This window comes from Panthera onca, chromosome B4 (assembly GCF_046562875.1).
Source record: "Panthera onca isolate mPanOnc1 chromosome B4, mPanOnc1 haplotype 2, whole genome shotgun sequence".
NCBI lineage: Eukaryota > Metazoa > Chordata > Mammalia > Carnivora > Felidae > Panthera > Panthera onca.
The window spans coordinates 32,971,008-32,995,418 of NC_138345.1; positions in this window are offsets into that span (position 1 = coordinate 32,971,008).

Here is a 24,411-nt window from a genome sequence, read left to right on the forward strand (position 1 = left end):
TCTGCTCTACAGTTTTTTTAGATTCTATATTGTTTATTTCTGCTCTGATCTTTATTATTTCTCTTCTTCTGCTGGGTTTAGGCTGTCTTTGCTGTTCTGCTTCTATTTCCTTTAGGGGTGCTGTTAGATTTTGTATTTGGGATTTTTCTTGTTTCTTGAGATAGGCCTGGATTGCAATGTATTTTCCTCTCAGGACTGCCTTCGCTGCATCCCAAAGCGTTTGGATTGTTGTATTTTCATTTTCGTTTGTTTCCATATATATTTTAATTTCTTCTCTAATTGCCTGGTTGACCCACTCATTCGTTAGTAGGGTGTTCTTTAACCTCCATGCTTTTGGAGGTTTTCCAGACTTTTTCCTGTGGTTGATTTCAAGCTTCATAGCATTGTGGTCTGAAAGTATGCATGGTATAATTTCAATTCTTGTAAACTTATGAAGGGCTGTTTTGTGACCCAGTATATGATCTATCTTGGAGAATGTTCCATGTGCACTCGAGAAGAAAGTATATTCTGTTGCTTTGGGATGCAGAGTTCTAAATATATCTGTCAAGTCCATCTGATCCAATGTATCATTCAGGGCCCTTGTTTCTTTATTGACCGTGTGTCTAGATGATCTATCCATTTCTGTAAGTGGGGTGTTAAAGTCCCCTGCAATGACCACATTCTTATCAATAAGGTTGCTTATGTTTATGAGTAATTGTTTTATATATCTGGGGGCTCCGGTATTTGGCGCAAAGACATTTATAATTGTTAGCTCTTCCTGATGGATAGACCCTGTAATTATTATATAATGCCCTTCTTCATCTCTTGTTACAGCCTTTAATTTAAAGTCTAGTTTGTCTGATATAAGTATGGCTACTCCAGCTTTCTTTTGGCTTCCAGTAGCATGATAAATAGTTCTCCATCCCCTCACTCTCAATCTAAAGGTGTCCTCAGGTCTAAAATGAGTCTCTTGTAGACAGCAAATAGATGGGTCTTGTTTTTTTATCCATTCTGATAGCCTATGTCTTTTGGTTGGCGCATTTAATCCATTTACATTCAGTGTTATTATAGAAAGATACGGGTTTAGAGTCATTGTGATGTCTGTATGTTTTATGCTTGTAGTGATGTCTCTGGTACTTTGTCTCACAGGATCCCCCTTAGGATCTCTTGTAGGGCTGGTTTCGTGGTGACAAATTCCTTCAGTTTTTGTTTGTTTGGGAAGACCTTTATCTCTCCTTCTATTCTAAATGACAGAGTTGCTGGATAAAGGATTCTTGGCTGCATATTTTTTCTGTTTAGCACACTGAAGATATCGTGCCAAGCCTTTCTGGCCTGCCAAGTTTCAAAGGAGAGATCAGTCACGAGTCTTATAGGTCTCCCTTTATATGTGAGGAAACGTTTATCCCTTGTTGCTTTCAGAATTTTCTCTTTATCCTTGTATTTTGCCAGTTTCACTATGTTATGTCGTGCAGAAGATCGATTCAAGTTACGTCTGAAGGGAGTTCTCTGTGCCTCTTGGATTTCAATGCCTTCTTCCTTCCCCAGTTCAGGGAAGTTCTCAGCTATAATTTCTTCCAGTACCCCTTCAGCACCTTTCCCTCTCTCTTCCTCCTCTGGGATACCAATTATGCGTATATTATTTCTTTTTAGTGTATCACTTAGTTCTCTAATTTTCCCCTCATACTCCTGGATTTTTTTATCTCTCTTTCTCTCAGCTTCCTCTTTCTCCATAACTTTATCTTCTAGTTCACCTATTCTCTCCTCTGCCTCTTCAATCCGAGCCGTCGTGGTTTCCATTTTGTTTTGCATTTCGTTTAAAGCGTTTTTCAGCTCCTCGTGACTGTTCCTTAGTCCCTTGATCTCTGTGGCAAGAGATTCTCTGCTGTCCTCTATACTGTTTTCAAGCCCAGCGATTAATTTTATGACTATTATTCTAAATTCACTTTCTGTTATATTATTTAAATCCTTTTTGATCAGTTCATTAGCTGTTGTTATTTCCTGGAGATTCTTCTGAGGGGAATTCTTCCGTTTGGTCATTTTGGATAGTCCCTGGAGTGGTGAGGACCTGCAGGGCACTTCCCCTGTGCTGTGGTGTATAACTGGAGTTAGTGGGTGGGGCCGCAGTCCAACCTGATGTCTGCCCCCAGCCCACCACTGGGGCCACAGTCAGACTGGTGTGTGCCTTCTCTTCCCCTCTCCTAGGGGCAGGATTCACTGTGGGGTGGCGTGGCCCGTCTGGGCTACTTGCACACTGCCAGGCTTGTGGTGCTGGGGATCTGGCGTATTAGCTGGGGTGGGTAGGCAAGGTGCATGGGGGCAGGAGGGGCAAGTTTAGCTCGCTTCTCCTTAGGTGATCCACTTCAGGAGGGGCCCTGTGGCAGCGGGAGGGAGTCAGATCTGCTGCGGGAGGTTTGGCTCCGCAGAAGCACAGAGTTGGGTGTTTGCTCGGAGCGAGCAAGTTCCCTGGCAGGAACTGGTTCTCTTTGGGATTTTGGCTGGGGGATGGGCGGGGGAGATGGCGCTGGCGAGTGCCTTTGTTCCCCGCCAAGCTGAGCTCTGCCGTCCGGGGGCTCAGCAGCTCTCCCTCCCTTTGTCCTCCAGCCTTCCCGCTTTCTGAGCAGAGCTGTTACCTTATGACCTCCCAGACGCTAAGTCGCGCTTGCCTTCGGAACACACTCCGTCTGGCCCCTCCGCTTTTGCCAGCCAGACTCGGGGGCTCTGTTTGCCCGGCGAGCCACCCCTCCGCCCCGGCCTCCTCCCGCCAGTCCGTGGAGCGCACCGCCTCGCCGCCCTTCCTACCTTCTTCCGTGGGCCTCTCGTCTGCGCTTGGCTCTGGAGACTCCGTTCTGCTAATCCTCTGGCGGTTTTCTGGGTTCTTTAGGCAGGTGTAGGTGGAATCTAAGTGATCAGCAGGACGCGCGGTGAGCCCAGCGTCCTCCTACGCCGCCATCTTCCGGAACTCTCAAGTGAATATTATTTTGAATGATTGTCAGATGGTACAAATTTCTTCAAAAATTTTTAAAAATGTTGCTTAAAGTATTCACTCAGTAAAATGTACATAAATGAAAGTATCTGTCTTTTCAAATTTTCTGATCTGTGTTTCCCCATATGGAAAAGTCGAATGAAATTTTCTTAAGATTTCTGTGAAGATTGATGAAGAATGTAACAGAACCAATACATGTCTTTTTATTTTCATTCTTTTCTTTCAGTAAATATAAGGTATATGAAAGATATACTGTTTATCTAAACATTACTTGTTTTAGAGACATATATTGATAATTTCTGAAGCAGTAATGTTCATTGGAGACACACTGAGAATATGTCTTAGTCATCTTCCCTCCCCCCACCCAGGGCTAAAAAGTGTTTGGTATATAAGAGACATTGAATAAATAGTCAATTATCCAAACAGCAAATGTTTAAAACAGTCAAAATATATTTATGAAAAAATGATCCTGTATTATAAAGAGAATGTACAAAATAAATATAAAGTAGATCTGACACAAATTAATTGCAAATATAATTAATTGCATGTTTTCTTTCTGTTTTTTTTGTTTTTTGTTTTTTTTAATTTATAAGGTCCTCTGGGGAAAACAAATTAAGTTTGCCAAAGATAATTAATCATGTTATGTATATTTCTTCTTGATAAGTTTTAAATCATTCTTTTTGCTCTATAGGGAAGATAGTGGAATAAAGATGAATTCCAGACTCTGTCTCCCTCCATACCTAGTAAAATAAATCATCTCCATTTGGACAAAACAAAATCTGTATCAAACAAAGTAAACTTAAGGACTGAGTGAGCAACTTTGAAGAAATCAAAGATAAAATTTTCAGAGTAGGAAATCCTACACCTGGTAATCTCAGCATTACCAAGAAAGCCTGCAAGATCTTGCCATATTCTAGGCTTATCAGACAAATTCAGTGTGACAAATGAACTTGGTTATTTTAAGCAGAGAGAGACTTAATACAAGAAATAGAACATTTTTCAAGGACTAAAATAGTAGGAGTTGGGACTAGCAATGGATTTATTTTGTTCAGACATCATTACCATAGATACAATCTAAGGATCTGACAGTCATTATTACTGGTATATATCCACCCTTACAACCACCTCAAAACTTTCTCAAAGTTCCAGTGACCAGAAGATGGATCACTGAGGCTGGTCTCCACCACTCTTCAATGTAACCCCAATTGGGTCTATCACTGGGACCTTGCTGTCTAGCAGAAATAGCAGCAAGATTATACCTTTCACTCCAAAGATGAATGCCAGAGATGGCATGAATACATTTAATTTCCTACTTCATCCTATTTACAAGGAATATGGAATATATATATATATATATATATATATATATATATATATACTTTGCAGCTTCTATAATAGTGTAAGGCACTTAAAAGGAGGACAAGATGGATATTGACTGCCAACTGAAGATATTCAGAGTTCCATTGTATGGTGGTTATTGGAGAATAAACTGAAAAATGCTAGAGTGTGATATCCCCTTGGCTGGGTAGAGTGGTAATTGATATAGAGTATTGGAAGTAACTCCATAGAGACAACAGAGTCATAGTCCCTAGAAAGGATTACCTTCAATCAAACTAAGGTCTTTTTCTTTCTCACTTCCACAAATTAAGCTATAAAAAATAGTCCAATCCCATATGTGAAGGTTGTATAACTAACATACAAAAGTTGCATTGTCCTAAAAATTAATCTTCAAGAGGGTAGATATATTATACATGAGTATTCGCTCATAATATATCAGAGTAAATAGAAAATATGAACAGACATGTCATTTTAACCATAAGCAAGATAAAAAATATGGCATGATATGTATGCATGTAATACTATATCTTCCCATCTTCACCTCTTCAAACAAAACAGGAACATACCTCATATTTAGGTCTGTAATCTATTTTGAGTTTACTTTCATGTATGGTGTAAAAAACTAGTCCAGTTTCATTCTTTTGCATTTAGTTGGCCTAGTTTTCTCAGCACAACTTATTAAAAAGGCTGTCTTTTCCCCATTGTAATTTTTGTTTCCTTTGCTACTGATTAATTGACCATATAACTGTGGGTTTGTTTCTGGATTCTCAATTCTACTGCATTGATTTATGAGTCTATGTTTATGCCAGTACTATACTGTTTTGATCATTATAACTTTGTAGTCAAGTTTAATATCTGGCGTAGCTTCAATTTTGTTATTTTTCAAGATTGCCTTTGTTCTATAGGGTCTTGTGGTTCCATATGAATTTTAATATTTTTAATTCTTGTTCTAGAGAAATACTATTGGCACTGTGATAGAGATTGCGTTAATTCTGTAGATGTGTTTGGATAGTATAAATATTTTAGCCATGTTAATTCTTCCAATCCATAAACATGGTATATTTTTCTTTTTATTTGTAATGTCTTTTATTTCTTTCATTAATGCCTTATAGCTTTCAGAGTATAGATTTTTCACCTTTTTGGCTAAATTCATTCCTGGGTATTTTATTCTTTTTGATGAAATTGTAAATGAGATTGTTTTCTTAATTCCCTTTTATGTTTTCATTAAAGTGTATAGAAACACAAAATACTTGTGTACATTAAGTTTATATCTTGCAGATATACTAAATTTATTTATTAGCTCTAAGTTTTATGGAGAAATCATTAGGATTTTCTATACATAGCATCATGTCATCTGCAAATAGTGTCCACTTTATTTATTCTGTACCAATTTGGATGTATATTTTTCTTTTTCTTGTCTGATTGCTATTGCTAGCACTCCAAAACTTTGTTGAATAAAAGTAGTGAGGGTAAACATTCTTGTCCTGTTTCTGCTCTTAGGGAAAGGCTTTTAGTTCTTTACCACTGAGTATGACGTTAGCTGTGGGTTTGTCCTATTTGGTCCTTTTTATGTTAAGGTGCATTCCCTCTGAGCCCAGTATGTTGAGAGTGTTTATCACAAGTGGATGTTGAATTTTGTCAAGTGCTTTTTCTGCATCTATTGAGATAATCATATGATTTTTATCCTTAACTTTGTTAATGTAGCATATTACATTGATTGATTTATATATATTGACCATCCTTGCATTTTGGAATAAATCCCACTGGTTTGTGGTGAATGAATTCTTTAATGTATTTTTTAATTCAGTTTGCTAATATTTTGTTGGTGATGTTTGCATCTGTGTTCATCAGAGTTATTAGTCTGTTATTTTCTCTTTTTTTTGTAGTATCTTTGTCTGGTTTTGGTATCAGGGTAATGCTGGTCTCATAGAAAGAATTTAGAAGCACTTGTTTCTTTTCTATTGTTTTAAATAGCTTCATAAGGATTGGTATTAACTCTTCTTTAAATGTTTGATTAGAACTTACCTGTGAAGTCATTTGGTCCTGGACTTTTGTTTGTTGGGCGTTTTTGATTACTCATTCAATTTTGTGACTACTAATTGCTCAAAATGTAAGGGCTAAAACTATAAAACTCCTAAAGAAAACACAGACAGTAATCTCCAACAAGTCAATTTTAACAATCTTTTCCTGGGGGGTCCCCATGCAAGAGAAACAAAAGCAAAACTAAACAACTAAGAAGACATTAAACTGAAAAGCTTTGACTAGGTATTTACCTGAGGAAATTTAAAACACTAATTCAAAAAGGTATATGCACTTCTATGTTTATTGCAACATTATTCACAATAGGCAAGATATGTAAGCAAGCTAAGTGTTATCAGTAAATGAATAAAGCTGTTGTGGTATACACAATGGAGAACATACACAATGGAGAATTACTTAGCCATAAAAAAGAATGAAATCTTTGCTTCCACAAAAAGATGGATGGATGTAGAGAGTAGTATGCAAAATGAAATAAGTAAGAAAAAAGACAAATGCCATGACATCACTGATATGTGGAATCTAGAAGAACCATAACAAATGAACAAACAAGAGAAACAGATTCATAAATATAGAAAACAAACTAGTGGTTGCCAGAGGGAAGGACAGGGGACTAAATAAACTAGGTGAATGGGATGAGAAGGTACAGAATTACTAATGAAAGGGAAAATAATACCGAACACCACAGAAATACAAACAATAGTAATAGGATGTTATGAAAACCTATATGCCAACAAATTGGACAACTTAAAGAAATGGATAACTTCCTAGAAACATATAACCTACCAAAACTAAAGCAGGAAGAAATGGAAAATTTTATCAGACCAATTACCAGCAATGAAATTAAATCAGTAATTTAAAAACTCCCAAGAAACAAAAGTCCAGGACCAGACAGCTTCACAGGAGAAATATAAAAATTTAAAGAGTTAATACCTATTCTTCACAAACTGTTACAAAAAATACAATAAGAAAGAAAGTTTGACTCAGGATTGCCACAAACCTTCAATTTGTAAACAACAACAACAACAAATAAAAACAAGAACTACAATAACAATAAAACAAAGAAAAAAACCCCACAATATCTGCAAAGTGCAAACAAGGTCTGCTTGTATTGAGTCTTCTTATCCATGAACATAGAATGTCTCTCTACTTATCTAGTTCTTCCTTGATTTTATTCATCATTATTTTATAGTTGTTTTCATATAGAACTTGTACATATTTGTTAGATTTATACATATAAATTTTATTTTTGGTATGCTAATATAAATGGTATTATGTTTTAAATTCCGAATTGTATTTGTTCATTGCTGATATATATGAAAAAAAATTGACTTTTGCATATTAACCTTGTGTACTGCAAATTTGCTTTAACTTTTATTTAATTTTATTTTTTAATCATGGTAAGTGTACTCTTTAATCCCCATCCCTTATTTCACCCATCCCCTCCAGCTATTTCCTCTATGGTAACCATCAGTTTGTACTCTATAGTTAACAGTCTGTTTCTTGGTTTTTCTCTCTTTCTTTGCTAATTAGCTTTGTTTCTTAAATTCTATATATGAGTGAGATCATATGGTATTTGTTTCTCTCTGGCTAATTTTGCTTAGCATTATATTCTCTAGCTCCATCAATATTGTTTGAAATGACAAGATTCATTCTTTTATGGTTGAATAATCCATTCTGTATATCTTTGTGTATACTGATATACAGACAGATAGATGATAGATGATAGATAGATAGATAGATAGATAGATGATAAAGAAAACTTTTCTTTATCCATTTATCCATAGATGGATACTGGGCTTTTTCCATAGTTTGGCTATTGAAAATAATGCTACTATAAACATAGGGGTGCATGTGTCCCTTTGAATTAGTGTTTCTGTATTTTTTGGTTTAATTCCTAGTAGTGCCATTACTGGATCATAGGTAGTTTTATTTTTAACTTTTTGAGGAGCCTCCATACTGTTTTACACAATGGTCTCAATAGTTTGCATTTCCACCAACAGTGCAAGAGGGTTCCTTTTTCTCTATATCCTCACCAACACTTGTTTCTCGTGTTTTTTATTTTAGCCATTCTGACAGGCATAAGGTGATATTTCATGTGCTTTTGTTTGCATTTCCCTGATGATGAGTGATGTTGAGCATCTTTACATGTGTCTGTTGGCCATCTTGATGTCTTCTTTGGAAAGGAAAATGTCTTCTACTCATTTTTAAATGGATTATTTGCATTTTGGGTGTTGAATTTTTAAAGTTATTTATATTTTGAATACTAAACCTTTATTGGATATGTTATTTGCAAATATCTTCTCCCATTCTGTAGGTTGCCTTTTAGTTTTATTGATTGTTTCCTTTGCTGTACAGAAGGTGTTGGTTTTTTTGTTTTTTGTTTTTTGTTTTTTTGTTGTTGTTGTTGTTTTTATGTAGTCCCAACAGTTTAGTTTTGTTTTTATTTCCCTTGCCTCAGGAGACTTATCTAGAAAAAAGTTGCTATGACCAACATTACTGCCTTTGCTCTCCTCTATGATTTTTATGTTTTCACATCACATTAGATCTTTAATCCATTTTGAATTTACTTTTGTGTATGGTGTAAGAAAGTAGGTCTAGAGGGAACATACCATATAGCATATAGCTTACCAGTTTTCCCAGCATCATTTGTTGGTAACACTGTCTTTTTCCTGTTGCATATTCTTGTTTCCTTTGTCAAAAATTAATTAACCGTATAACTGTGGGTTTAATTTCTGGGTTTTCTGTTCTATTCCATTGATCTATGTCTCTATTTATATACCAGTACCATACTGTTTTAATCATTACAGATTTGTGATATAGTTTGAAGACTGGAATTGTGATGCATTCAGTTTTGTTTTGTTTTGTTTTCAAGATCATTTGGATATTTGAGATCTTTGTGGTTCCATACATATTTTAGGATTGTTTGTTCTAGTTCTGTGGAAAATGCTATTGGTATTTTGACAGGGGTTGCATTAAATCTGTAAATTGCTTTGGGTAGTATAGAGCTTTTAATAATATTTGTTCTTCCAATCCATCAGCATGGAATGTCTCTCCATTTCTTAGCATAATCTCAATTTTCTTTTATAAGTATCTTACAGTTTTCAGAGTACAGGTCATTCACCTCTTTGGTTTAATTTTATTCCAAGATATTTTATTATTTTTGGTGCAACTGTAAATAGGATTATTTTCTTATTTTCTTAATTTCTTTTTCTCCTGCTTCATTATTAGTGTATACATATACAACATTCTTCTATATATTGATTTTGTATCCTATGACTTTACTGAATTAATTTATCAGTTCCAGTAGTTTTTTGGTGGAGTCTAGTTTTCTCTGTATAGTATCATGTTATCTGCAAATAGTGAGAGCTTTACTTCTTCCTTTGCAATTTGGATGCCTTTTAATCCTTTATGTTTTCTAATTGCTGTGTCTAAGGTTCCAAGACTATGTTGTATAAAACTAGTGTGAGTGTCTTGTTCACTTTTTTAATGGTGTCCTTATCTGGTTTTGGTATCATGGTGATATTGGCCTCATGGAATGAGGAAGTTTTCCTTCCTTTTATGTTTTTTGGAGAAGAACAGATATTAACTTTTCTTAAAATGTTTGTTAAAATTCTACTGGAAAGCCATCTGGTCTTAGACTTTTGTTGTTTGGATTTTTTTTTATTGATTCAAATTCATTTCAGGTAATTGGTCTGAACAAATTTTCCATTTCTTTCTTCTTTAATTTTGATAGATTACATGTTTCTAGGAAATTATCCATTTCTTTTAAGTTATCCAATTTGTTGGGATTTAGGTTTTCATAATATTCTCTTGAAATTGTTTGCCTTTCTGTGGTGTTGGTTATTATTTCTCTTTCATTAGTGATTTTATTTGGGTCCTCTCTCTCCACTCTCCACACTCTCTCTTTTTTGTTTAGTCTGGGTACAGGTTTATTGATTTTTTTTTTTAATCTTTTCAAAGAACCAGCTCTTGGTTTCATTTATCTATTTTATTGTTTTTTAGTTTCTATGTCATTTATTTCTGCTTTAAAATTAATTATTTCCTTTCTATTGCTGGTTTGGGGTTATGTTTGTTCTTTTTCTAGCCTCTTTAGCTATAAAGTTAGGTTATTTATTTGAGATTTCTCTTGCTTATTGAGTTAGGCCTGCATTGCTATAAACTTCCCTCTTAGAACCACTTTTGGTGCATCCCAAAGATTTGGGACCACTGTGTTTTCATTTGTATTTGTTTCCACATAATTTTTAATTTCTTATTTGATATCTTGGTTGACTCTTTTATTGTTTAGGAGCCTGTTAATTTACCACCATGTATTTGTGCTCTTTCTATATTTTTTCATATGGTTGATATATATTTTCATAGTGTTGTGGTGAGAAAGGATAAATGGTATGACCTTGATATTTTTTAATTTGTTGAGCCTTATATTTTTGCCTAATATGTGATCTATTCTGATGAATGTACTGTGCAAACTTGAAAAGAATGTACATTCTTCTGTTTTAGGATGGAATGCTCTAAATATGTGTGTTAAATCCCATCTGGTCCAGTGTGCCATTTAAAGCCACTCTTTCCTTGTTTATTTTTTCTTTGGATGATCTAACCATTAATGTAAGTGTGATATTAATGTCCCCTATTATTGTGTTACTATTGTTAGTTCTTTTATGTTTATTTATTAACTGTTTTATGTATGTTGGGTCTCTGATGTTAGTTGCATAAATATTTATGGTTGTTATATCCTCTTGTTGCATCATTCTCTTTATTACTATATCGTGTCCTTCTCTGTCTCTTGTTACAGTATTTGTTTTAAAAGTGTATTCTGTTCAACTTAGGTATTGCTACCCCTGCTTTCTTTTGACATTTTCATGATAAATGAATCCATCGCTCACTTTCAATCTACAGGTGTCTTTAAATCTAAAATTAGTCTCTGGAGGCAACATATAGATGGGTCTTCTTTCTTTTTTTTCTCTTCCATCTATTCTGTCATCCTATGTCTTTTTATTGGAGCATTTAGTCCATTTATATTCAAAGTAATTGTTGATAGATATATATTTATTGTCAATTTGTTTCTTATTTTGTAGTTGTTTTCTTAGATTTTCTCTGACCCTTTGCTCTCTTGCTGTCGTTCATAGTTTGTTGTTTCTTTAGTGAAATACTTGGATTCCTTTCTCTTTATTCTTTGCATATATATAGTGGTTTTTGATTTGTGGTTACCACTAAGTTTGTGTATAATATTTTTGTATACTACATTGATCGTTGCTTAAGTTTTAACCCATTCTTTAATAGCACCACCCTCCAACACATTTTAGGTATATGGTACCATATTTTACATCCTTTTATTTTTTTAATCCATTGATTGATTTTTACAGAAATATTTTACTGCTTTTGTGGTATTTACTTTTCATACTCTCACTTATGATATTTTCTTTCCACTCAAAGAATCCTCTTTTACATTTCCTATAGGGCTGGTTTAGTGGTCATGACTCCTTTCACTTTTGTTTGTTTGGAAAACTATTTCTTCTTCTATTCTGGGCAGAATATTCTTGGATGCAGATTTTTTCCCATTCACCACTTTGAATATATCATGCCACAACTTTCTGACTTGCAAAGTTTCTGCTAAAAAATCTACCAGAGCTTTTGGGGTTTCCTTTTTATGAATCTGTCTTCTTTTTTCTTGCTGTTTAGAAAATATTTTTATCACTATTTTTTGCCATGAATCTTGGTGTGGACCTCCTTGGGTTGAATTTGTGGAGATATGTTCTCTGTGTCTCCTGGGTCCGAATACCTGTTTTCTTACCAGTTATGGAAGTTTCCAGCTATTATTTCTTCAAATAAATTGTCTCCCTCCCTTTCTCTCTTTTGTTTTTCTGAGATCCCTAGAATGCAATTTGTTAAATTTATTTTTAAATAAACTCTACACCCATGTGGGGCTTGAACTCACAACCCCAAGATCAAGAGTCACATGCTTTACTGACTGCCAGCTGTCCCATATAATGCAATTCTTATACACTTAATTAAGTCATTGAATTTCCTAAGTCTATTCTCAACTTGACTAATTTTCTTTCGTCAACTTGCTTAGCTTGGTTACTTTTCATTATTCCAGGTAATTAATTCATTAGCTTCATCTAGCCTGCTATTTATTCCACCAAGTATATTTTTAATTTTATTTATTATGTTCTTCATCTATGATTGGTTCCTTTTTTTTCCTCTGTGTTAAGGGCTTCACTAATGTCTTCCACTCTTTTCTCAAGTCCAGTGAGTATCTTTATGATCATTACTTTAAATTCTCTATCATACATAGTACTTACATACATTTTACTTAGGTCTCTTGCTTTGGTTTTGTCCTTTTCTTTCCATGGGGCATATTTATCTGTCTCCTCAGTTTTTCTGTTTGTGTCTCATTCTCTGTGTCAAGAAGCCAGTTACTTCTCTTTTTCTTAATGATAATAGCTTTATGAAGAAGAGATCCTGTAGTGTCCTGCAGTGCAGTGACCCCTGTTCCCCAGGGCCTGGCACTTCAGGGAGTATCTCCTAGGTGTGTTGTGTGTGCTCTACTATTGAGTCTTAGCCTTTTCTCTTCATTCCAGTTGTGTTCTGAGGCTCTCTTTGCCTATTGTTGCAGTGTTTGGTCCCTACAAGGGTTGGGTGCATTTTAACAAGGTGTGGGTTGGTCTGCTTGTGAAACGAGGCCTTCTCTCACTACCACCAGACATTTGGTTCCACAAAATAGGTGTGTCAGGAGATATGTTGGCAGTCTTTGCACTGCTCTTCCTGGGTAAGGGGGCCCACAGTGCCAGGACAAAGGTGAACATGACTGTGAAGGGAAGATTCCCCAAAGCATGGGGATAAATGTGGGCCTTGGTGCAAGCAAGTTAGGAATGAGTGTGGGTGCTGCACTAGTTCCCACTGGTAGCCTCTGTGTATGCTGGAAGGGGAGGGAAATTTCACTTTCCAGCTCCTTTGTTCCTGGAGGCATCTTCCCATTATCCTTGTCTCTCTGGACCACACTCTGAGCTAAGCAAATCACTCTCCCTCCTGGCTGTCTCTGGTATTTTCCCAACTGCTGGTTCTAGGCTATATTTGTATCAGCTGTTTGTCCTGCTGTCTCTTGAATAGTAGGGATTCCACTTCCTAATGCCCTCATGTTAATTCTTAAAATTCCAAGCTTAAGTCCCACTGGTTGTAAAAATTCACAAAATTCAGCCCTTCTCACTTTTAAAAGCAAATGTTATGAGGATATGTCCTCCCCATTTCTGGGCTTCCTGGTACAAAAGTCTGTCTTTTATCTTTCTCAGTACTGCTGATTCCTTCCTCATCATGGACAGCCAAGGTCCATTTTGGTCCCAGACCTAATTGTTACCCTTCCCATTTCTTCAATGTGGCCTCTTGTCCATCTTCAGTTGTGGAGTTTGTTCCGTCAGTCTTTGGGTCATTTTCTGTATTACTTATACTGAATTGAGTTTTATCTAGTTGTATCAAATGAGACAAAGTGAGCTTAGGGTCCTCCTACTCCATTATCTTTCTAGCCAACCCCAAATTTGCTTTAATTACTTATTAGCTCCAAGAATTTTTTTTGGGGGGGGGAGAAGGAGGAGGGGAAATCAAGTTTTATATTCTACATAAGTTATTTTTTTCATATGCAAACAAAAAGTTTTAGTTCCTCTTTCCTGATCTGTGTGTGTTTTATTTCCTTTCTTTGCCTTATTGCATTAGCAAGACTTCCAGTGCAATGTTGAAATGTAGTGGTAAAAAGGGACATCCTTTCTTTGTTCCTGATATTTGCAGAAAAAGTTTGAGTTTTCATCAGTAAGTATGATGTTAGCTGTAGGGTTTGAATATATATATATATATATATATATATATATATAATCAATTTGAGGAAGTTCTCATCTATTCCTAGTTTACTGACAGTTTTTATTATGAATGGGTGTTGAATTTTGTTAAGTACTTTATCTGTCTATTGATATAATCATGTGATTTTTCTTTCTTAGCCTATTTATGTAAAGACTTATAATAACTGATTTTCAATTGTTGAGACAGCCTTGTACACATGGTATAAATCACACTTGGTGGTAGTGTATACATTTGTTGAATTCAACTTGCTAATACTTTGTTGAGAATTTTTACATCTTTGTTCATTAGATTTGCGGGCTCTGTTTTTCTTTTCTTGGAATGTCTTTGTCTGTTTTGATATTAGAGTAATGCTGTCCTCATAAAATCAGTTAGGAAGTATTCCTTCTGCTTCTAACCTCGGAAAGAGATTGTAAAGAATTACTATAATTTATTTCTTAAACATTTGGTAGAATTTGCTGGTGAACCCATGTAGGCCTGGTGCTTTTTTTTTTCCTTACAGTTTCCATCTTTGTACTTACAGTGCCCATCTGTTTTTGAATGCTGTCTCCTTTACCCTTAGAATAACTGTAGTTGTTTTAAATTCTGGTCGGATAATTTTAATATCTGGTTCCGAGTCTTCCTTTATATTTTCAAATTGCCTTTTGTATCTTTTTTTCTATAACTTGTATTTTTTTCTACATAACCAGGTAAAAGGAACTGCTATAAATAGTCCCTTAGTAATGTAAGCTTGGAGAGACAGAAAATGTCCTATAGTCCTATGAGTCAATTTCAATCTGTTAATGAGTTTATGCCTCTGGAGTTCACAAGTATTTTTTTTCTTTCTCTTTAGGTGGGAGAGGATGACTAGCATGAACTGAGTTTTGTATTCCCTACCCCCATGTAAAAGTCAATTACTCACTCAAATTGAGTTTTTCCCCTCCCCCAGATCACTTAGGCTCTGATATAATGTCCCAGCAGATTAGGTCTGGTTAATTAATTTCTTTTGAGGGCAAACCTTGTTAAGAAAAAGAGTTCTCTGGAATATTTCAAAATAGTTTCCTTTCCTTCCAACTGTAGGAAGCACAAAGGGATTTTTCTCTATTTACTAAAGGAAACTGACCAAGCCCCTTGGTCAATGTGGGTCTTCCTATGGAGTGTGGGTATTTTGTGGGTCCTCCCATGACTGAGTCCTCCTGGAGTTTTTAACTGTCAGAGTTGCCCATACTGAGTCTCTAGCAAATCAATTACAATTCTGGTTTTCCTATTCCAACTCTGGTTTCCACAAAAGTATCTGCTCCTGGTTTTCTGTACTGATAAAATGTTATTCTCTGCATTTGCATGTCTGTGTCTCTGGTTTGGGACCATGTTTTGCTCTGCTCCTCACCTTTCTTATGGGCATTGGAAGAGTTGATTTTTCAGCCTGTTGAGCTTTTAACGTGTTAAAAGCTTGGAATGACTTCCAAGCTCCTTATGTGTGGAATTGTAAACTGGAAGTCATTTAATGTTTTTCATAAATATTTTAATTAACATAAAGATATCTTTAAGATAATAAAATTTCTTCAAGTTAAAAAAAAGTATTTTCTGATGTTTAAAAATATCTCCCACTTTATTTCATTTTCATGATAAACTTTAAAAATCAATGCAAGTAAATGTTTTAATGTCATTCAGTTTTTCTTGAAGCAAGGAGATGATTCTTTTATTTATAAAGTAGGAGTCAACCCAATATTTCTTCTGTTTACGCTACCCTATCTGTTCCCCCACCCCCCAGAACTGCGATTATCTAATAACATAAGAAGTGGAGATCAGACTACAATTCATCCTGATAACTTTCTTGAGCATTATCAGAGCACTTAAATTTTCCTGGACAAAAAGTTTTATTTAAGTACCAATTTGCTAGTATGAAGTAGAATAAGACAAATCAGAGTGGATTCCTAAATTAATATTGGTGGAAGGAATAGAGTAAAAGGCTAGATGAGTATAAATGAGGTCTATCTTAATGAGGAAAGATTTAAGTAATAGACATGCTAGCATGTACAGTTGTCAAGGTACATATGAATTCAAGCTCTCCTTATGCATTATTTGATATTGGTAAAATTGTATGCATCAAGTAAGTTTCATAAGATTGTAAGTCCACGTAGAGACTGGATCTCTTTTGTTTATTATTTTCTAGTGTCTAATGCATGATGTACACTTAATAGATATTGAATAGATGCTTCTAGACCATATGACAAATTCATAAGAGAAAGTTGGAGATAGAATTTAGAGATGCTACAAAACCCCCTAACTGCAAACTGACTCTTTTGGGTCAGAGAAAATATTCTTGTGAGAAGCTGGCTTTTCTACCCAGAAAAACTGATGGAAAAGAGTAAAGTCTCTAAAGTTATGGGAACCAAAGATCATTTGTTTCTCAGTGGGGAATTAAAAAATAATGACAAAATAAATGGAAATAAGTAAAAATCAAAACTGAAAAACCTGGGCATTAAAAAATAGTTAATATTTGTAAAGAAACTAGAGATTTTCTTCTTTCTCATCTTTTCTAGTGTCATGACTATAAGAGAGAAATTCAGGGAGCCAAGCACAAATTAATAATCTCCAAACCCATAGAAATCCATGGGCTCCAGGGGCGCCTCGGTGGCTCAGCTGGTTGAGCATCCGACTTCGGCTCAGGTCATTATCTGGCAATCTGTGAGTTCAGCCCCACGTCGGGCTTTGTGCTGACAGCTCAGAGCTTGAAGCCTGCTTCGGATTCTGTGTCTCCCTCTCTCTCTGCCCCTCCCCCACTCATGCTCTGTCTCTCTCTGTCAAAAATAAATAAACATTAAAAAAATTAAAAAAAAAGAAATCCATGGGCTCTGGAAATATTATATGTGAGGCTTTAAAGAAAGGAGAGCCCAGGAATGCCATACAAGAATGACACGCCAATAAGAAAACCAAACCAGGAAAACACTATATCTTCAGCCACTAAAAGTGAGATAATAATATAGATGACTAGATATTTAGCAATTTAGGGATATTTAGTTTTACTTATAATACATCATACAATCAATGTCTTTTAAGAAATGTTATTTTGTAATAATTAGAATTTTTATATTTTTTGTGGAATTAGTGTTTACATGATGAATGGATTAGTGAGTGCTTGTCTTTCATAGCTAATATTTGTAGAAGGAGGTGAAACTGAGAGAGCTAAAACCATATTTTATGAAATAAATTCCCTAAATGAATATGGAGGAATATTCATAGATATGTTGATACAGATGTTATATCTATGTTGTTTCCTTTTAGTTTCTTTTTGCATAGCAGTTTTGTTTTGGGTACTGGATTAAAAACGTCAATAGATATTCACATATGTGGTATTTTGAATACAAAAATAACAGAACTGTGTTTGTTGTTTTGAGGGAAAGATAATTTGGCAATAGTCACACTTCAGAATGCTTCACAAGGTGTGGCTAACAGAGAATGTAGAGAGTAGGGCAGAGATCCTTTAAAGTGAGAAAGGCAATGAGAGATGCAACTTGCTCATATAAGAGGTGAATTTGGGTGTGCAAAGCATAATAACTAAAGAATAGCCCATTTCTAGTCATGATTTGGGTAAAAATAAAGCATATAGAAAACTCAAGTGGTATATGAAATAAAAAGCTGATATGTTCTATGGGTTTTAATAAAAAATGAAGTCAATTTATTGTATTTTAATGTTTATTCATTTACCAGAGAGAGAGAGAGAGAGAGAGAGAGAGAGAGAGAGAGAATGAGTGGGGGAGGGCCAGAGAGAGAATCCCAAGCAGGGTCCATACTCAGTGCAGACTCAATCTCACAAAAGTGAGATCATGACCTGAGCTGAAATCAAGAGTCAGACGCTTAACTGACTGAGCCACCCAGGCACACCGGAGGTAAATTAAAAGTGGCCATACTCTATTCTTTCCTGAGATTTAGAAACAGGGAGGTTCTTGGGGGAAGAAAATGAATAAAAGCTCAAGGTTTATGGAGGGATAGGCAATTTAGTAAAAGAGAAACTCAGAATAGGAATAAATTCAGAATCAATGACATATGTACTGGGATCCTGAGGCAGAAGAGATAAGTCGGGGGGAAAATGGCAACAAAAGAGAAGATGAAAAACATGTTTTAAATATTTATCACTGTAAACGTATCTACAAATGAAAGTAGGTTTTTGGGCTCAAATAATGACAGAACAAATGGAATTCTAATGGACTCAAAGAATTTAAGTGCTGGCAAGTGCCTAGCATAGTACACAGAAGTGACTTTCGGAATAAAGATTATATTTAACCTATCTTAATTTAAGAAATTGTGCAGCATAAAACTCATTTTTGTAATATTTAAAAATGTGTTAGAAAGCATTATTTGACAGATATCTACTTTAATTGGTAAAATATCTTTTAAAATTTTACCAGGACTTTTTCCCTCCTGAAGTTTTTGTTATCTTGTAACATATCCCGACTTTCTTTGGGCGAACATGACTCATACCTCAAGTGCTAAGAAAAGTGTTCATTAGACTTTGTGTGCGTGTGTGTGTGTGTGTGTGTGCATGGAATTACTAATTAAGTCAACTCTGTGTGCATGAATTTGGAAATTTAATTACTGGAGTTGGTTTTTAAAACAGATTATTACTTCAAATCTCCTAGTCCATAATAATATTTGTCCCCCATGGGCTGCAATTCCAAGAATTTTAATCATAATCCCCTTTTCAAAGTAAGAATCTTTTACAAGCCTCTTTTCATTGCATCAACTTGTTTGGCAAGCAGGAACAAATCTCAACCTTGATTTAGCAAACAACAACAACAAAACCTTTAAACTCATGGTTAACGCTTTCAACACTTGTAGATCCAAAGTTTATGTTTGATGTGTGTGTGTGTGTGTGTGTGTGTGTGTGTGTGTTTCCAAATGCAAAGGCCTGAACTTGGCATAGTTTTTTTTTAATGTTTATTTACTTTGAGAGAGAGAGAGAGACAGAGAGACAGAGAGAGAACACAAATGGGGGAGGGGCAGAGAGAGAGGGAGACGCAGAATCCAAAGTAGGCTCCAGGTTCTGAGCTGTCAGCACAGAGCCCGAGGCAGGGTTCAAACTCACAAATTGTGAGATCATGACCTAAGCTGAAGTCGGACACTTAACCAACTGAGCCACCCAGGCACCCCGGCATAGTTTTTAACTAAAATTTCAGTTCAGAAGATAGACAAGAAAAGTTGAAACCATTGGAAGATAGGTAAATACTTTCAATTTCAAATTTCCCTTCTCTCCACAGTTTCTTTATCTTCTATGATGTAATTGAAAGTATGTTACTATAGGAGTTCAGAGATAGAGATTCTTTTCTCTCTTGACCACTCACTGATGTGTATTTTTGGATATACATGGGAACCTACCCCCCAGATATACCCATTAGGAGTTTGAATAATAGTTTAGTTTCTCAGTTTCTAGAGCTCTATGAATCTCAGATGCTGTTTTCTGCTTTGTAAACATGGACTTATCTATCCAAATGGTTGTACTTTAGGTACAATTTACCAATGTTAATAAGGTAATGTCTATAAAACAACTGGAGTTGTTCATAGTACATTCTCCACTTACTGTCTTTGTGGTATGTCTTATAGGTTAAGGATGGTATAGACATTATTCACCTATGTCTGGTTATCCTCACCTTTCTGCAACATAGAAGACCACTTCCAACCAACTTACATGTAGGTTTCAGCAATAAGAAGTTTTTCTTTCTCTGCACCCTAAAATACATTGTGTTATGACAATGAAATTATAGTTAAAAATAGCCTGGACTTTGGTATCATTCAATGAACGAAGCATAGCTGCCCTGAACAGTCCCCAGGCATCCAATGAACTGGTCTCTATATAAAGATTCACCTCTAGAGATTCATTTAACATTCCCCCAGATCTGTGGAGTTGTAAAGAGGAAGGAATGTAAACATGTTTACATCTGTTATTGGATGGTGTCTTAGTCTTGTTGGGCTGCCATAACAGAATATAATGTGGCTTATAATCAACATTTATCTCTTACAGTTCTAGATGCTAAGAAATCCAAAGTCAAAGTGCCAGCAGATTTGACGTCTGATGATAGTCCATTTTCTGGTTTTCAGGTGGCCATCTTGTCACTTGTCCTCACATGTAGAAAACAGTGAGAAACCTCTCCCAGTCTTTTTAAAATAAATATTACTTTCTAAAATAAGTATTACTTTCTAATACCATCACATTGAGAATTAGGATTTCCACATATGAATTTTGGTGGGGACACAAACATACTACAGAAAATGGTTAAAAGTGTCATGAATAAGCAACATTAAACAAGTTATGAAGCTACATGAAAAAGTTAACCATGAATGAAAGGGCTCTAGCCAGAAGCCCCCAAGGCATTGAAGAGACAAAAAATGATCAAAGATCTGGCTAAGCAGACCAGGTTGATGAACCATAATTTCTTAATCAGTTGCCACTGCATCTTGCCTGGCAACCTGGACTATCATATTCAGCAAGTTCATGCATTGTCTTCGTTAGTTAATTTAGCTTCTTTTACTCAAAATGCCATAAAAATATCATGGTTTTTAAGTCCACAGGTTATATATGTCTTCTGACCTACCTATGAAAATAGAAAATTAATACAATAACAAAATGTATTTGTATAGGAACCATTGATTTAGAATAAGCTCTATATGTATTTAATTTATTAATTTAGAATTTTAATTGTATTGGTTTTGGAGTTATGAGGATATTTTGAAGGCTTATATACAGTACTACAAACTCAGAATTTAAATTTTACCTATTAAAGTTTCTCAAAAGTTAATACCATTAATATTATTGGCTGTTTTCATGATACCATTGTTGTTTTTTTCTGGTTATGTATTGCCACAGAACTACCCCAAAGTAAGAGGTTAAATATGACCACCATTTTATTATATTTCATAAGTTTTTGTGTCAGTTATTCAGATAGGTCTCATCTGGGTGATTTTTGCATTGGTGGCTTCATCTCAGATCACTCAGAGATAGCCAGTGGCTAGACTAGTCTGGAAGAGTCAAGTTTTCATGCACATTCCTTGTGCCCCAACAGAGCCATCCAGAACATTGGATTTTACTGTTTTTCTTCATGTATTCTTAAGGCTTTGCATGGGGTCTCCCCAACATGTAGTAAATGTTTACAAAATGGCTCAGGACTCCAAAATTCCAAAGCAGAAGGGGCCAGTCCTCTAAAGCCCAAGCCAGAAATATCACCATGTCACTTCTGTCATAGGTTTTTGGTCAAAACTATCTCAGGACATCCTTAGGGTGGGGTTGGGAGGGCAGAGAAATATATTCTATCTCTTAATGGGAAAGTTGATGGGAAAACAAGAAAGAATCTTTAATCTGCCACAACCTCAGACCAAAGGACCACACAAACAAATGTGAAACCATAAGTTTAAGTCAAACTTAGAAATCCTGATTTAATTCTATCAATAATAAATTACCACAATAAATTAATCCTCCATTAATATAGTTCTGAGATTAAAAGATCTTTGCATTCCAGTCAAGAACTTTAGCTGTCATAAACAAATGCAACATTAAAATAGAATTCTTTACTTTTAGAATATAACAATTGAATTAAATCTTTGTATCCACTTGTCCTTACTATTCCCTTCTACTTTTAGAAATCATTTACAGGAGTTCTACATATGATTGTCCAGTTCCATAAAAGAATAAAATATCATTATTCAACATGTTCAAAGCTATAATAAATTTTGATGTCAAAAAAAGGACTAGCATATTAAAGTACAATAGTGTGAAATTATACCAATCTAAAGAAGTGAGTGAAAATTCTACAAGTATCTGCAACAGCAGAGACTCATATTAATTCTTTAGTTAATTAAAAGGACTTTCCATAACACCTTTGTCATGTTTCTCTCTAGTTCCTAACCCTGTGGCATGTTTTAGTGAAACTTAGAGGAGCTAACACCATATTAAAAACAAAAAGTAAATTTTGAATTTGGAAACAAAAATACATAAACAGGATATGTTTTATATAAAATAAAATATAGGTATCTACACAGAAGCACCACACAAACATGTGCATGCACACACACACACACACACACACACACACACACATGCACAGTAAATCAATTTAATAGTATCACCTTTCTATGCTTTTAATTCATAGTACCAGATTAGTTTTGTTCAGGAAAACTTAATCTTTTATTTCCATTCTGTATTATATGATTGATGGGGAATACAAAGGAAAACACCGTTCCTTAATACACATTGTTTGTATGATATAATAAAAAAGAACTTTAGACAAGTACATGCTATATTTTCTGTGAAATACAATATGAAGACCATTGAAGCTCATGCTGTGGATACTATTACTTAATACTTAAAAAGTCAGTCTGGCTATTTTTATTATTATTTCAACCTTACTGAAGAATCCAGATCATTGAATGATTGACTTAGGTCTCCTATATAAAATAGTAAAATGAATAGGGAAAAAATACATCAAAAATAATGGCTATATATGCAAGTACTTAATTAGTTACAAATAATTAATTCATGCTTTCAAATTCAATTTTTAACTGTTAATATGCAATGATACTTTAAAGAAATATATATAAATATTATAGCTTCAAATAAAACACCACCCACCGATCTGCAATGGAAACAATCTCATAGTAAGTGCTTACTTTTATAGTACTTATAACTTAAAAAAAAATAGGTTTATTTACTTATTTTGATAGGGAGAGAGAGAGAGCTTGTGTGAGCATGGGAGGGACAGAGAGAGAAGGAGAGAGAGAATCCCAACCAGGCTGTGTGCTCAGTGCAGAGCCCAATGTGGGACTTGAACTCACAAACTGTGAGATCATGACCTGAACAGAAATCAAGAGTCAGACACTTAACTCACTGAGCCACCTAGGAGTCCCTGTAGTACTTTTTGATGGAAAGTTTTTATTTTATAAAATTATTTTGTATATATTACATATATGTCTTAAATTTAGATTTCTGAAGTATTCTATTCTTACATTTCTGAAGTATTCTAAAACCATTATAAGGTTCATTTTTTAAACTAATTTATTAGAAGGTCATAAACCCTGAGGTTTATATGAACAGTTAGTATTGATATGGGAATTTCATATCAGAGGCACCTTTCACGGATCTACTTTCTTTAGGGCGTTTTGATTTCTGCTTTATGTCTTGTGTACAGAATGCATACCTCCACATATTTGGAACATATATAGATAACAAAAAATTATTTGTGATTTTATGATTTTTGTTAGTAATTCAGAATAGAATGAAGTATAGATTTTTAAAGTCATGAAAAATTTAAAAAAATATGCTTCTATTTGCCCATGCATCTGTACATGTAAGATTTTATTTTTCTTGCTTTTTATTCTTTTTACTCACCATTTATCTATTTTTTAATAAGTATCATTATTGACCCACCTGTTGGATATTATACCTATCTCTTTCCCCATCCAATGTAAATATGTATGTGTATAGATATTAATATAGATATAGATATAGATATGGAGTTAATATAAAGTGAAATATGAGTCAGTTGTGTAAAATGAGTGCCTTAAAAATTAATTCCATCCTAGATCATTAGTAAACATAGAGTATCAATAAAGTCAGGTAAAATTCTCCTGCACAACCACCAGGACATAGACTCAGAAAAGACTATCAGGATGACAGGAGATTATGGGAACAAAGTTGCCTTTAGGAAAGAACTTAATTCAGAGTGAAGAGAGTTCAAAAAGAGGTAGTTGTCTAGCATGTGCAGAAGGATTTACATTTGTTGTATAAGTCTCCAAGGGATAGAGACATATACAAAAAAATATAAATGAGGTTTTGGTTCTCTTTATGGTATAGTGATCTCCATACTAGCAATGAGAATGGAACTGTTCACATAATAACAGTGACTTGAGTATAGTCACATGCTAAGTGGTGTAACCAAGCTTGCACAGACACTGTCCACCTAACTTGTTTACACCAGATTCGTCCCCTTGCACTCTGGCGGGACTACCCTTCACAGTCAAGCTTGCCTCAGTCCCGGCAGAGTGGGTCCCTCCCCCAGAACACCAAGCACAAACCCTGCTTACACCCCATCTCCCAACCAGAGAGTTCTACAGAGCCTCAGTTTTCATGGAAGTATATCAGGTCCCATTTACAAGCAGATCAGAGCACACTTACTTAAAGCTCACCACATTCAGGTCATGGACCAAACACCATCCATAGCAGGCAAGGAGAGACTGTGCAGGTGATTGGATTGAAAGATAGA